This window comes from Rhipicephalus microplus, chromosome 1 (assembly GCF_043290135.1).
Source record: "Rhipicephalus microplus isolate Deutch F79 chromosome 1, USDA_Rmic, whole genome shotgun sequence".
Lineage (NCBI taxonomy): Eukaryota > Metazoa > Arthropoda > Arachnida > Ixodida > Ixodidae > Rhipicephalus > Rhipicephalus microplus.
In genome coordinates, this window is record NC_134700.1 from 82,132,896 (window position 1) to 82,150,054 (window position 17,159).

Here is a 17,159-nt window from a genome sequence, read left to right on the forward strand (position 1 = left end):
GATGTGCGATAACAATTACATGGACACACTCGGCTGGATTGTACCGCCGACGTTATGTATACGTACCTATGTATATGGAAATGCAAGACAGAAAAAACCACAAAAGACTCCCGTGCAAAATCGAACTTCGATCCTCTGAATCGTTAATGCTAGGCTTTAACCACCGAGCCACCTACCACTTACCGCTGCTGAGGAGCATCTCGGGGGGAAATATCGCGTTTTCAGCATTACCAGCTATATGGCTCAACGAGCACGCGTCGCCAAATCGCGCGGCGGCGCGCGCTCTAATCTCCATTGCGTACTTTCCCTTCTTAGAGCAGGGGAGCACCTTTATCTCGCGGTGGGGAGGAGGGGAGAATTGTACGTTTTGGCTGGCCTCGGGCTTTTCCTGGAATGATTTTATTGTTGCTACCTGGCGCACAAAGGTCACTGCAATCATCGCAGTCTCCGTTTATGAAAAGCGCGTGCTTTTGAGACACAGCGAAGTTACAACTGAGACACCTATTCGCGTGCATCTGCACCTGTTAGTGCGCTTTATACATCATTTGTGCGTGAGAAACGCGGCGAACGTTTTAAACTGCTTTGCATTCTGCGCATGACCTTCCAATTTGTTGCTATCGCGTCCATTACTTCGCCTTTGCGACTAAGGTGTGAGTTGTTTTTTTTGTTTTGTTTTTTTTTTTTGCCGAGAGCCCGTTTTGCTTTATTTTGCGCTCGGATGCTCTCGTTCGCACAGGCCTTCGCTACCCGCAGGTCGAGCACGACGACAAGCGCTTTTTTCGTGCGATTCTTTTGGCGCTTGCGGATGCATGATTCTTTGACGTGTACAGACAGGACTACGCACCTGATCTCGCTGTTGGCTTCAGCGAAGCGGTGGGAAAAATTACACCATCTCCCACTGAAGGTGTCCATATCTAAATGTGAAACAGCGGGCGCTAACGCTTACACGGGCGCTGATGTTGATGATAGCGCTAATCACGGCGTTGCGCAAGAGGGGAACCTGAAAAAGTGCAAAAAACGCAGTGATAGACAGCTGTTTCCTAGGGAAACATACCAAACGCTACTCATGGGCAATGAGGAACAGAATAGTTCGAATAGACACAGATACCTGTCCGCTTTTAGTTGGCGCACACGCTGCAAATTTTTATTGTTCAACAACGCAAAAAAAAAACTCTCCCACCGGCACTGCCTTGGAGCTCAAGGTTTAGTATCTATATATATGGTGTGGCCAGTGAAAGATTGTGCAGCACGAGTGGTAAGTTTTTTCAATCAAGAAACTCGTTAGCAGACACTGCCTGCTTCGGCGTTGCGCGACGAGAAAGGGGGGAGCGCAGAAGAGGAGATAGAGGGGTGGGGCCCACAGGCGGAATGTGGCTGTAAACGCAAACGCCACGGAAACGATTGTCAAGAGGAGAGGGGGGAGAGGAAGTGGTTATAAGAGGCAAAATAGGAGAAAAGTGAGCCCTGTAACTGACTGCATCAGGGTGCGACACCTCAACAGTAGCTCACAAGGGATGGGGTGAGGAATTGAAAGATAGGATTAAAGGCATATATATATATATATATATATATATATATATATATATATATATATATATATATATATATATATATATATATATATAAAGAGAGAGAGAGCGATGCGCTGGGACAGCAAGCGAGGGCATATGAGGGGATAGGAGGGATAGGAAACATGGAAGCATGGTCACAGGAGTCCAAGGACGGGGCACCACTTGCGAGAGCTCTTTTCGGCGTCAGGAGATGGCGTAGGGCAAGTACAGTAGGTGAGAACTACGCTGTCGTCGGAGATTGAGCGTAAGTTAGCAGACGATCCCTGCGTTTGCGTTGCAAGGCGAGAGAGGGGCGAGCGTAGAAGAGAAGGAGGAACGCACAGGCATGCGCAGTAAGGGTGGCCATACTGCACACCAGATTGAACACGACTCTAAAGGCCCTAGCCCACATTTCAGGTGCAGCACATTAGCGCGTGTCTTTGTGGTATGGCAATGAACCCTCTTTCGTATTAAGAGAGATGTGCACAGCTTGGCGTAGCCCCGTGCGCTCTAAGGAGAGGGCACGGCACCGCTTCTAAAAGCCTCGCGCTGACGCTGTTTAACGGATACTTGTGGTCAGGCCTTAAGCTACTTCGCTTCTAAAAAGTGGGTTGGGGAGCGTTGGTGGTGCCCGCTGCGCGTCAGCTCGGGCAACGGACCAACCACTTGATGAACTGAGCGACAAGGCGCGACGAGAACTATGCATGATGGAGGGATAGTTGTATCCGGCTGGGCCCTAGATCAGGTGGTGGCTCACGCCACCTAGCCATAAAGGTAAATACTATCACTATGTGTTTAAGGATTGAATTTTATTCGTGCCTTGATTATAGCCACCCATCAGTTAGCCTCCTACTGCTTAGTTCTACCCGTTTAAAGTCTATTTGGCCTTCACTGTCCCTAAACCCATAAGCTTTGAATAGTTCCGCGTCATTATCTTGGACTATAGGGGGAAGCTCTTAAGAGAACATTCTCAAATGTTAAGCCGTTTCCTCTGCCTCTCCGCCTTTCGTGTCTGAACACGCGCCATCTGCCGGCACTAGCTGCCGCGCGTGTGGTCATTGGGAGTACCCATCTATGTAGAACTCGGCGCGCTTGAGCAGCACGGGACCTTCACCCGACGGCGACGGCGATGGCGTGGTGCCGGACCCAAGAGCTCCACTTCTAAAGAGTAGCTGAGTTCTCTCGTCACACCAAGACATTTCAGTAATCTTTTTTTTGAACGAGAATGGCAAGTGATCAGAATTCCCTCCCCCATCTGTAATCGAATGCCCGTCGTTATGTTATCTACAGACCTTTCTATAAATAACATATTGCTCTGACGTATTTTACGAACCTTCAAGGTCGTGTTACGTTTACGCCTAGACTTTTGGCTGTTTTATTTAGATATATTGCTGCGTCTATTTTGTCTCTTTTTCCTGCATTTCTGCATTTTTACTGAGTGTTTATCTTAATGCTTCATTTGTGAGATTTTCCTTCTTGTATTCGCTCATTGAAACCTTGCAGAAGTCTACGCCGTGTATGCATATAATTTATTAATTTTTAATAATAATTTCGAGAATTCAGATGGGCAGTATTTCTGTAAAGAAAACTTTATTTTAAAAAAACTAAATGAAATAATTTGACCCTATGTTCTGTTAGTCAATACGTATCTTAAAGATGATGGTACTTGGCGGCTCCCTCAATCATGGAACAAGTAGTAAATTGGTAGCGACGTAAAGTGACTCTGTGCAGCTCCAGAAGTTGCAAACACTTTGCGCTGATACGCATCGTGCAACCACCGTGTTCAACACCAAAGAAAAAACAGTCATGTGCCACATAAGTGAAAAGCATTCGATAATAGTTCTGATATGAATGATTGTTTCAGTAATCAATCATTCTACTGCTATTAGTTCAATCTCTTCCAAATGATTCATGCATTCAGTATGATGCAAGCAAGGTACAAATCACCTGCACATGTTTTGGCCATCCAGGTAAGTTCTAGATTCCACGAGGGGGAAGCGGGACATCGAGATATTTGCACCGGGCTGCATACTCACCATGTCGGAGGCGCCGCAGCAGTACATGCAATTGGAGAAGCCGCTTTGGAGTCAGGGCCACCAAGGGACCCGTGGAGCCGCGGCTTTCCAGGCAGGTCAGAGCACGGCGCACAGAGTTCAGAGCGAGGGCATCGGGAGTGGACTCGCTTCCGCTCTCTTGTGGGTACGTGGCCACCGAGGGGGCTATACTGAACAGAATCAGTGGCGTTATATAGCTAACCAATCTAGGAACATGGCCAGCCATCACGCACAGCTTCTTCTTTCTCTTCTTCTCTCAATTCAAAAGGGGAAAGCACTCTGAGAGCGGCATGTTTACAAGGTTGTCCAAACCATGTTCAGAATTTGAGCTCCATGGCTTCAAATGGCTACTTTCTCAGAAGCTTTGATATCGGCATCGCATGATTTGTTGTGAGCGAAAACTTAAAACAGTCGCAAATAAACTTTAGGCAGCTCCAACGTATCAAGCAAGTAAATGGTATGTGAAGCACGCGTGAGGAATGTGGCTGTGGTGCAATTTTTCATTGAACGAAAAAAGAGATTGCGCTAAAAAAACTCATAGTTTTCGCTCAAGGCTGAAGCAATTAGTGTGATAGTAACATATCGGGTGGTTACACGAAGTAAAGGTAGGAGATTTAAGAAGCATACAAAATTTAGTGAACATGGTTGATTGTGCTTACAATGAAAGTAATGCAGTAACCACAGTATCAGTCTACAAAGTTCCTGCTGTGATGTACACGGTCAACACGACAAAGCCAAGGAATCTTTGAACGGCGCGAGCTTCACTACAACTTATCTGGGGCAGCGAGTGAAGCTTGTCCGTCACAATAGACAATGGGAGTGCGCATTTCAATCGTAACTTATTCACATGTACGTCAGGACCACAAACTTCCCGATTGGCACATCAGTTGATGCGAGCCATTTTTCCTATTGCTTCAGAGTAAACGTGGAGCCAGAGACGTTTAAAATGCCCCTTTCATTCAATTCTATGTGCTTCAGGGCACCCGCCCCGCCCCGCCATGGCAATCAGGCCAAGGGATATGGTCATGCCATATCACTTGGCATGGCCATATCCCTTGGCTTGATCTATGGCTTATCCAAACAAAGTGAATGCTTTGTTTAGGAACGTTGTTTCAATTGCATTGAAAATACTGCAGTGGTAAATGGTGAATATATATATATATATATATATATATATATATATATATATATATATATATATATATATATATATATATATATATACATATATATATATATATATATATATATATATATATATATATATATATATATATATATATATATATATATCTGTGTGTGTGTGTGTGTGTGTGTGTGTAGCTCGCCGTTATTAGAATGGACAGTACGAGTGGCAGGGCCTAGTGGTGGCCTTGGAATTATTTCTCCCGGTTCATTTTTCTTTGTGCGTTATATATAAATATATATATATATATATATAATACATAAATAAGTAAAATTATATATTTATATATATATAATAAAAAAACAAGAAAAAACAAGAAAGGACAGAGTGACAGTGTGACTTTGGTGACAAAGATTGATAGCTGAACATTGATAGCTGGAGACCATGTTTGTTCTTTCGGACTGACTCGTACACTGTCCCTTCTTGTTTTTTTTTCTTTTTTTTTCACATGCACATAAAAGTGTTTATGTTCGCCTACCACTTGATGACCACTGAAGGGAAACGGACGAAGATGAAAGGTAAAGAGCCGACCGACCCATTAAGGGGGGGAAACCCTTTCCTTACGCACGTCGTCGCGGACCCCTCCCGCCACCACGGCGACAATCTTGGGTGGCCCGACAAACGTCGAGAACTGACCAGCACGGAATAAGAACCGGATGTGGACGTACACCTACATTTGGTTTTGTGCTCAATGTTCAGAGTGGTTCTTCTTTTTTCTTCTTTTTTTCATTTTCTTCTTTTGTATTTCTTTTTTTTCTTTGTCTTTTTTTTCTTTTCGTCCTTTTTCTTCTTTTTTTCTTTCTTTTGTCAGTTCTCTTTCACTCTCGCAAACATCTTTCAAGGCGAGAGGGACGCCGCAGCAACGAAGTTTGGAAGTTCATGTTGGTATAACTCATCCCCTGATGAAGGGAGGACTCCTCCCGAAACTGTTGAGAAATAAATATATTTATCTTTGTTGACAACGCTTCCGTTGTGTCACATATATATATATATATATATATATATATATATATATATATATATATATATATATATATATATATATATAGGGCAAACAAGTGTATACTTAAGGAATCGTTTTTCGTGTTTTACACAATATTATTGAGATCTAACAGACAATAATGCCAAGGAAGGTATAGGGAAAGTTATTAGGCCAATTGTAATGTAAATGAAAAGAAAGAAAAGTGGGTAAAAAGATAGCTTGCCGTGGGCAGGATCCCAACCAGCGACCTTCGAATAACGCATTCGATGCTCTACCACTGAGCTACCACGACAGCTATCCCTCCAGCCACTTTATTGGGTATCTATGTCAATTTAAACGTGGGAGTGTCAGTCAGCGCCACTAGTAGCCATGGCGGCGAGTGTGGCACAATATTTATAAGCCTGTTTGGCGTCACGTAGCACGTGAACTTATTACTAAGAGGCTGCTGACTAATAGTCCCCCGTATACAACCCAGAGGCACCAAGTCTGCCAGTACGAGACCCTCGTTAATGAATAAGGGAAACAAGTGTATACTTAAGGGCCCGCTTTTCGTGTTTTACACAATATTGTCGCGGGTTATAAATGACAGGGGGTTTATTTAAAAACACGGACAGTAGGACTTGTAGAGACGCTCTCAGAGAAGGCCGCTAAGATTGTCCTCTTCTTCACTCTGCTGCGCTGCGCCTCTCGAGCGAATCCGCGTTCTTCGTTGTCGTCGCTATCTCACCGCTAAATGCAGCTATGCACGCGGCATTACCCTCCCGCCAGAGTGAGCGTCGTCCCGACGCTCAACAGGTAGAGATGCGGCCATCGAGTGTTTATATCACTGAGAGTGGTAAAGTTTCATGCGGACCACGTGCACTGTCTCAGGCAGATGCTGGCGACGTTTTGAACAGGAGGAGGCGTCGGGCACGACTTCGTACGTCACGTCGCTAAGACGACGCAGAACCTTGTAAGGTCCGAAGTATCGGCGTAGAAGTTTCTCTGAGAGGCCTCGTCGTCGTACAGGAAACCAAACCCAGACTCTATCTCCTGGTTGATAAATGACGAATCGATGGCGAAGGTTGTACCGTTGGGCGTCAAGTTGCTGCTGGTTCATTATTCTGACGCGGGCAAGCTGCCTTGCTTCTTCGGCGCGCTCAGTGAAGTCTGCGGCGTCTGTCTCTGAATCATTGCAATCGTAAGGCAGCATGGCGTCAAGCATTGTCGTAACTTCTCTGCCATGAATTAGTGCGAACGGCGTCATTTTTGTTGTTTCCTGGCGCGCCGTATTATACGCGAATGTGATGTACGGCAATATTCGGTCGCAATTCTTGTGTTCTACGTCGACGTACATGCAAAGCATGTCAGCGATTGTCTTGTAAAGTCTTTCTGTAAGCCCATTAGTTTGTGGGTGGTAAGCTGTCGTCTCCCTATGCGCTGTGCCACTGAGCGTAAGCACAGTGCGCAAAAGCTCGGCTGTAAACGCGGTACCTTTGTCTGTTGTGACGACAGCTGGAGCACCATGTCTCAGAACAATGTTCTCAATGAAGAACTGAGCCGCTTCAGCTGCAGTGCCACTCGCGATTGCCTTGGTCTCCGCGTATCGGGTGAGGTAGTCCGTCGCCACTATAACCCATTTGTTGCCGCTGTCCGATGTTGGGAATGGGCCCAGCAGATCCATTCCGATTTGAGAAAACGGGGTTCCTGGCACGGGCCCAGGATGTAATAGCCCAGCGGGTTTGACAGGTGGTACCTTGCGCCGCTGACAGTCAGTGTATGTTCGGACGTACTGTTTAACCTCTGCTGCGATTCTTGGCCAGTAATATTTTTCTTTGATGCGTGTCAGTGTTCTTGTGAAACCGAGGTGGCCCGAAGTGGCTTCGTCATGGCAGGCTTGTAAAATTTCGCTGCGGAGAGCTCCAGGAACTACCAGCAGATAGCTTCTGCCTGTTGATGAAAAGTTCTTTTTGTACAGAATTCCGTCCCGTAAACAGAATGACGATAAGTTCTTCGAAAACACTCTCGGTGCAGTGGCGGCTCGTCCGTTCAAGAATTCTATAAGCGAGTTGAGCTCCCGATCATCTTGTTGTTGCCGAGAAATGATAGCTGCGTCAACAACTCCTAAAAAACCTGAGAAATCATCATCCTCTATAGCCGGTGATTCAATCGGTGACCTTGACAAACAGTCGGCGTCTAAGTGTTGCCTTCCGGACTTGTACACTACGGCCATGTCGTACTCTTGGAGCCGTAAGCTCCACCGTGCTAAACGTCCAGATGGGTCTTTCATGTTGGTCAACCAACAAAGAGAGTGATGGTCGCTTACGACTTGGAAAGCGCGGCCATATAAGTACGGGCGGAACTTCGCAACTGCCCAAACGACGGCCAGACACTCCTTCTCCGTTGTTGAGTAGTTGGACTCGGCACGTGTCAACGTTCTGCTAGCGTAAGCAACCACTCTCTCCACACCATCTTGGCACTGGACAAGAACAGCACCTAGGCCCACATTGCTGGCGTCTGTATGGATGGCTGTTGGTGCATTCTCGTCGAAGTGAGCGAGGACAGGTGGAGTTTGTAGACGCTGTCGCAGCTCGTTGAATGAAGCTTCTTGCTCTTCACCCCATACAAATGCGATGTCTTCCCTTGTAAGGCGGGTGAGTAGAGAGGCGATGTTTGCAAAGCCTGCTATAAATCGCCGGTACTAACCGCAGAGACCCAGAAAACGCCTGACCGCTTTCTTATTAACAGGCCTTGCGAACTTTGCGACGGCTGCTGTTTTATCTGGGTCAGGCTTCACACCTTCGTGACTGATCACGTGTCCCAGGAACTAGAGTTCTTCGAAGCCGAAGTGGCATTTTTCCGGTTTGAGTGTGAGTCCAGCGGACCGTATGGCTTACAGGACTGACAGTAGCCGCTTTAGATGCTCTTCAAACGTGGCCGAAAAAACGATCACGTCATCGAGGTACACAAGGCATGTTTTCCATTTCAGGCCGGACAGAATGGTAATTATTAGTCTCTGAAACGTGGCTGGGGCTGAGCATAGACCGAAAAGGAGGACTTTGAATTCATAAAGCCCGTCTGGCGTCACGAAGGCGGTCTTTTCTCGGTCGCGCTCATCTACTTCTATTTGGCAGTATCCACTTTTAAGGTCCATTGACGAGAAGTAGCAAGCATGCCGTAGCCTGTCCAAAGAGTCATCGATCTGTGGTAATGGATAAACGTCTTTTTTTGTAACATGGTTCAGCTTACGATAATCGATGCATAAACGCAAGCTGCCGTCTTTCTTTTTCACGAGTACCACTGGAGATGCCCAAGGACTTTTTGATGGTTGGATAACGTCATCCTCTAGCATCTTCTTGACTTGCTGCTGGATTACCTCACGTTCTTTCTGAGCGACGCAATAAGGGTTCTGTCGGATCGGTCTTGCTGTGTCTTCCGTAATTATACGATGCTTAGTCAGAGGCGTTCGATCCACTCGTGATGTCGATGAGAAACAGTCCTTGAACTGGTCGAGCAGCTCCATAAGACGGCATCTTTCAGTCGGTGTTAGACTCGGACCGATATCAACTGGTGGTGTATGTGGAGGTGATTGAACTGCGGCTTCCCCTTGCATTAGAAGACAGTCGTGAGAGTAGTCCAGCTCTTCTAGGTACACCACAGCCATGCCTTTACCGATGTGCCGGCGCTCATTCATGAAGTTGGTCAGAAGCACGTCTGCGCGCCCATCCACTAAGCTGACAATACCGCGAGCGATGGCGATGCCTTGGTGAAAAAGAAGGTCAGTGATGCCTTCGACTATGGCGTCTTCATTACAGTGCACGGCGCAACACACGGAAACAAGACTACATGACAGTGGTGGCACGTAGACGTCGTCGTCGACCACACGTAACACCCTGGGTTCTCGGTCTGGATAAGTGGTCACAGACTTGTCAGCGGCAAATGTGATCACACCGTCGCGTATGTTGACCACAGCACCGTACTCTCTTAAGAAGTCCATTCCCAGAATCATAGGTTTGCAGCACTCCGGTAGGATCAGAAATGTGGCTACAGAAGCCACATTCTCAATAGTGAGTCTTGCTGTACATTTTCCCGTGGGAGTCATTATCTGGCCTCCAGCACTTCGGATATAAGGGCCCGTCCGTTCCATCCTGAGTTTCTTGAGTTCATCTGCCAATCGTTCACTCATTATGGAGAAGTCTGCACCCGTATCGACTAAGGCCGTCACTTCAACGCCGTCAATCGTCACAGCAAGGTCGGCAGTCACAGTTTTTTCGGCGAAGTCTTCATCGTCGTCTCTCACGTGTTTCGGCAGCAGTGGAGGTTTTTCAGCAATTCGACGGCTTGCAACCTTCCCCCCAGAGGTCGCTGCTTTCAGTTTCCCCGCCGTGGGCTGGGAGACCGACCTCTGACGGCGTCAGCAAAACTACGGCGGCTTGGTGAACCAAAGCGAGCCGGTGATGGTGACCGCGTCCGGAAGGTAGAAGAGCCTTCCCGCCTGCCAGCCTGGTCGTCGTCGATGGGGGCACGGCTTTCGTCGAAGTGTCGGCGCGTAGCTGTAGGTGCACTACCGCGGTATTCAGCTCGGCGATGTGGGCAAAAACGGCAAATGTGCCCTGGCTCTCCACAGTTGTAGCAGAGTGGTCGACGATCCGCAGTGCGCCATATGTCGGTCTTCCGCATATAGGGTCGCCTGACAGAATCCTGCTGAGCCCAGGCTGCCACAGGATACGGGTCGAGGTACTGCGGCGCTGGCATGGGCGTGGGTCGACGAATAGCGTCTGCATAGCTGTATCCGTTTGGCTGGTACGATACTTCTGGAGCCAATGGACGACGTACAGCATCTGCATAGGTATACGAGTTTGGACGGTGCGGTGGAGCAGAATATTGCTGAGGAGAGGCAAACGCTTGTCGAAGTTCATGGCGAACTATTTCAGCGACGGAGGCTACCGTGGACTCCTGCTGCGGGGGCGCCTGTGACTGCAATGTGTATTTCGCGTTCTCCTTCACGATCTCCTCACGCACGATCTGTCTAATCAGGTGGCGTAGAGCAAACTCGTCGTTTGCAGTAAGTGCGGCGGCGCCTGCAGCTGCGCCGGTGGCCGGGCGATCAGACTGTCGGTACCGTTGCTGTAGCGCACGCTCTATTGCGGTGGCCTCCCTGGTGAACTCGTTGACTGTTGTCGGTGGATTGCGCACAAGACCAACAAATAGCTGCTCTTTGACGCCCCTCATGAGATGGGTTAGCTTTCGAGCCTCGGGCATGTTGGGGTCCGCGCGGTGGCACTGGCGCACCATATCCTCAGCAAACATGGCGACGCTTTCATGCAGCTGTTGGGTGCGTCCTTCAAGAAGGCGTTGTGCGTTTTCGCGTCGGTCCGCGTTACCGAAGGTGTCAAGAAACCGACGACAAAACTCCTCCCATGTCGTCCATGTTGCCTCCCGGTTTATAAACCATGTCTTAGCGCCGTCTTCAAGGGCGAAGTATACGTGGAAGAGCTTTCCATCGAGACTCCAGTAGTTTGATTTAGCTACCCGTTCGAACTGCTCAAGCCAGTCTTGTGCATCTTCGTTCGGCCGGCCATGAAATGGTTCAGGAATGCGCAAATTCTGGACCGTCACCTGTGCAGGGCTCCTTGCCATTTCTTGAGTAGGGGTGGTTGTCGGAAGTGTTGCTCCCTTTAAAAGGCCAAATTCTGGTTGAAGACCTTGAAGGCGACGGCTTGACCGGTACACAGGCGTCTCCACGCGTGGCTGTCTCGTAGGGCTCGACTCGGGGCTTCTCACAGGGGTGCTGATCATGGGGTGGTAGGACCCAGCTCCTCCACCAGTGTCGCGGGTTATAAATGACAGGGGGTTTATTTAAAAACACGGACAGTAGGACTTGTAGAGACGCTCTCAGAGAAGGCCACTAAGATTGTCCTCTTCTTCACTCTGCTGCGCTGCGCCTCTCGAGCGAATCCGCGTTCTTCGATGTCGTCGCTATCTCACCGCTAAATGCAGCTATGCACGCGGCAATATTAATGAGATCTAACAGACAATAATGCCAAGGAAGGTATAGGAGAAGTGATTAGGCCAATTGTAATGTAATTGAGAAGAAAGAAAAGTGGGTGAAAAGATAACTTGCCGTGGGCAGGATCCGAACCTGTGACCTTCGAATAACACGTTCGATGCTCGACCACTGAGCTACCACGACAGCTATCCCTCCAGCCACTTTATTGGGTATCTATGTCAATTTAAACGTGGGAGTGTCAGTCAGCGCCACTAGTAGCCATGGCGGCGAGTGTGGCACACTCTTTATGAGCCTGTTTGGCGTCACGTAGCACGTGAACTTATTACTAACTGGCAGCTGACCAATAGTCCCCCGTATACAACCTAGAGGCACCAAGTCTGCCAGTACGAGACCCTCGTTAATGAATAAGGGAAACAAGTGTATACTTAAGGGCTCGTTTTGTGATATGAAATCAGCAGCCCGCTCGTAATAAGTTCACGTGCTACGTGACGCCAAACATGCGCATAAAAGAGTGGTTCACACTCGTCGCTTGGCTTATGATGGCGCTGACCTTCACTCCTACTTTTAAATTCACATATAAACCCAAAAAAGTGGATAGAGGGCAGGCCACTGTGGTAGCTCAGCGGTTAGAGCATAGAACGCGTTATTCGAAAGTCGTAGGCTCGATTCCTGCTCACAGCTGGTTATTTTTTCATCCACTTTTCTTTCTTCTTATTTACATTCCATTGATTCTAATAACTTCCCCTGTACATTCCTTGGCATTACTGTCTGTTAGATCTCATTAATATTGTGTCAAAACACGGAAAAACTAGCCCTTAGGAGTACACATCTTTCCCTTATTTCTTTTAACGAGGGTCTCGTACTGGCAGACTTGGTGTCGTTAGGTTGTATACGAGGGACTATTAATCAGCTGCCCGCTCATAATACGTTCACGTGCTACGTGACGCCAAACATGCGTATAAGAGTGTTTTCACACTCGTCGTTTGGCTCATAGATGGCACTGACTGTCACTCCTACTTCTAAATTCACATATAAACCCAAAAAAGTGGATGGAGGGAAGGCCGCTGTGGTAGCTCAGTGGTTAGAGCATCGAACGCGTTATTCGAAGGTCGTAGGTTCGATTTCTGCTCACGGCTGGTTATTTTTTCATCCACTTTTCTGTCTTAATTACATTCCATTGGTTCTAATAACTTCCCCTGTACATTCCTTGGCATTACTGTCTGTTAGATCTCATTATTATTGTGTTAAAACACAAAAAACGAGCCCACAGGTATACACTTCTTTCCCTTATATATATCTATGTATATATACATATATATATGTATATATATATGTATATATAAATATACAAGAGCACAGAACACGTTATTCGAAGGTCGTAGGTGCGATTCCTGCTCACGGCAAGTTATTTTTTCACCCACTTTTCTTTTTCTCCTAACACCGAAACTGAAAGCACCTTGTCAAGTTTACTTAAAGGTTAAGAAAATTTTCTCTTTAGTCTTTCAGATAACAGTAACATGCATAAAGTTAAAGAAAATTGTCTGTGCCTAAAGTTAAGAGATGTTTGCGTAGCAGCGCCAAATGTGGCTAGATAACTGTTTAAAATCTGCGGACTACTTTATAAAGCTTTTCTTCCCCACTGATGCTACGAAGGCACATCGGTGGACGAAACCAAATGTTATCAAGGGCCTGTGTTTGTAAACAGTGAAATATTCTCTCTAGTATACAGAAGATTGTACATATTATTGAACAACGCTTTCATGGCATTCGTTGACATGAGTAGTCAAGCGTCCATGTCTTTTTTGCTCACGCCCGTTGCTTTGTGGAGGGATAAAAGCTAGAAGTGACGAGAATAAACGGAGAAGCCAACATGTTTAACTGCAGCCTCCCCTCCACCAACCACTGCAGTGTGAGGTTCTGCAAACGTGCCATGGACACAATGGAAGCGAGCGTTTTTCAATTACTTGGAAGCCCTCAGTAGACAACAGCTCTTCAAAAAACGATGTAGATGGTGTTGCGACCGGCACCTTGCTGTGGAGGGAGCAGTCTTCTTTGATATCCAAACAGTTTACCCAACGGCAACATCCCTATGTCCGCCATGTATTGTCTATTCTAGCTTTAAGGTAAGGCGCTGCGTCTCCCGACGCCGTAAGCCGTTTCACGAGACGACGAGAAGTGGTTACGCGGTAACATCTTCCTTGAAAGAGACGGCGGCATCAGCCCGTCACCAACCTCCCTTCTAATTGAGCGAGCACTTCGGCGGACCGCTTCAAGCTTTGTTACGGCGGCCCTCTTCATATACGCTGTCATGAGCTTAAAACGCATCGCCCAGCGGCACACACGCAACAAGGAAGAGTTATGTTGCGGCCACCTTGCAGTGCCGTGACCACGCATCAACAGGGGACCTTAACTTGGACAGGGGGGGGCTTCACCCTCACAAGTTGTATATGACATATAATTGGATCGTGCAATCTGCCCACATTCCTTGATGCTGGAATGTGGGGAAAATGTAACCAGCTCTTTCGAAGAGCTGGCCATGTACAGAATGTAAATAAACCATCTGTAAAGTTCACCATCCTTCTGCCTCGAAATCTTTGTCCTGGGTCTCCGGTGCCTGCAAAGGCTGGTCGCAACAACGGATAGTGCTCCCCACGCTTGGCCTGAAAGGACAGCTGGTTTACTACAGGCTACTGCTTGACACCACAGACGCCAGAAGCAGCAAGGACGGCAAAAAAGACGACACTCATGTTCTAAAGAACACACTTGCCGTGGTGGACAAGCATTTCGCCAGAAAGGTAAAGGAACTGTTGTAGAGGCACCACTTTAGGTGATGAAGACAGCTACCCTGAGACACTATCAAGGTTTACTACGTTGTGTTACATGAGTTGGCAGCACGCTGTGACTTTGGAGACGCGTCGGAAAGGATGGTGCGCGACCAGCTCTTGCAAGGCATGCGTCGCAGCTCATACTTCACCGTCTGTTCTTTGAAGGCTACAGTTTGATGCTAACTCGAGCGGTCGAGATAAATGAGCATAGCGACCTGACGCCGGGTGAACTAGAGAAGTTCAGCGTTGGTACATCAGTGAAACAGGTTATTGATAAGCACACAAGTTTGAACGGTGATAGGGCTTCCGGCTCGTGTGGTCCCTGAAATTTGAACTCGGAGTGTGCCAATGCTCTGGAGTGCCCTGCCAGGAACATGAGGCAAAGAAAGTGCAGGAACATGGCTCACTTCGCTTCAGTGCGTCAATTCAAAAGCTAGCAGAAGCGATGGGATGACCGCAAAAAAGAAGAATCGTGTAATTTAACAAACGCTGTTACCGTTACTAACCTGAGTACCGACAGGATTCCAGGAAAGGGGATTCACGTAGGCGTGAACACCAACAAGGTAAGCCTGAGTTTCCTCGTTGATGTTGGCTCTTTTGTCTGACTTATCAACGAAGATATTTTTTTTAAAAACACTTCGCCGATCACTTACGGCTTGCCACAAAATGCTACTGGAGTACTCGCGTAAGCCAATTTAAGTAAAAGGATGTTTCCTGGCAGATGTCGTCTACAAGCACTGACACAAACGTGTTCTCTTCTATGTGGTGAAACACAGCCTGTTGCTTTTGGGGCTTGATGCCACACCGAAACTTCAGCTTCAAATTGAAGGTGACACATTCACCTTCCTTCAGAGGAATGTGCTTACTCCTCATGCTTCACTTGTTCACCTCCCAGCAGCCCGTGCACAGCATCACTCATCACATCACTTTAATACCTTAAAGACCCCCATGTAGGGGGTATTACATAAGGGGTGGGTTACAGGTAAATGCACACAGGTTTTCAAATGGAAATGTGCGTGGTGACCTTCTCTTTAAATGTTGCTGGACACGTGATGGCTGGAACGTCACAGGGAAGGCCATTCCGGTCCACTGCTACATGGGGGAAAAAAGAGGCAGAAAAAGTAGTAGTGCGAGCATGTGGACGGGCAATTTGAAACGCGTGGGCAGTGCGGTGAGATATGCGCGTCGGTGGGACGATGTAGGGTGCTTGATTAAGAGGGCTGTGAAAGAACTTGTGTAGCAAACAAAGACTGGTAATGCGGCGGCGCACTGAAAGATTCGAAAGACCAGTTTAACGTTTAAGGGATGATATGCTTATGTTATATGAATATGAAGAATGTATGAACCTAGTGGCGCGGTTTTGCACAGACTCTAATTCATTTATCAAGTATACCTGGTGCGGGCTCCATATGGGAGCTGCATATTCTAGTTTAGTTCGGATTAAAGATTTATAGGCGAGAAGTTTGATGTCAGGTGGGGCATGACGCAAATGACGCTTCAAAAAACCCAGAGTTCGGTTCGCTGATGATATGACGTTCGTGATTTGCGTGTGCCATGAAAGATCACTGGATAAGGTGACGCCTAGGTATTTATAGGATTTAATTTGTTCAAGAGTAGAGTTAGCTATTACGTAAGAAAAATGCAAGGGATTATGCTGGCGTTGAAAAGAAACGAGTTTGCATTTAAAGGGGTTAAGCTCCATCAACCACAGGTCGCACCATTGCTGTACACGATGAAGGTCATTTTGAAGTGCAGTTTGATCAGAGGGGTTAGTAATTTTGCGGTATAGAACACAATCGTCGGCAAACATGCGGATATGAGAAGATACATGCATGGGTAAATCGTTAATATATATTAGAAACAGAAGGGGTCCGAGGACGGAACCTTGGGGGACTCCCGATGTTACCGAGAGGGAGCTGGAATGTTTATTTCTAATATCGACAAACTGGGAACGGTTAGCAAGAAATTCTGAAATCCATGCAAGAATTTTGGGGTGCAGATCCAACTGGGCAAGTTTTAGTAACAGGCGTTTGTGTGGTACCTTATCGAAAGCTTTAGCGAAGTCTAGAAAGATTGCATCAGTCTGGAAGTTACGGTGAAGATTAGCGTGCAAATCATGAGTAAATATAGCTAGTTGTGTTTCACAAGATAAAGATTTACGAAATCCATGCTGGGAAGAATGAAAGAAATTGTTAGCATCCAGAAAGTTTATTATGTGAGTGTATATGACGTGTTCGATGATTTTGCATGAGACGCTGGTTAGTGAAATGGGGCGGTAATTTAGGGGTGACTGTTTGTTACCTGATTTGTGGACCGGAAGGACCTTTCCCATTTCCCAGTCTTCTGGCAGCATTCCTGTTTTAAGCGACAATGAAAACAGCATCGACAAATACACTGCAATAATTTGTTTAGTGTTTTTTAACAGTTTAGAGTTAATGTTGTCAACGCCAGCCGATGATGAAAGTTTAAGTCTGTCGATAAGGGACGAAATTCCAGCAACAAAAAATTCCACTGGAGTCATTATTGGTAACGTCGTAGTAGGTGGCGAGGGAAGTGGCGAATCGGCTTCTTTT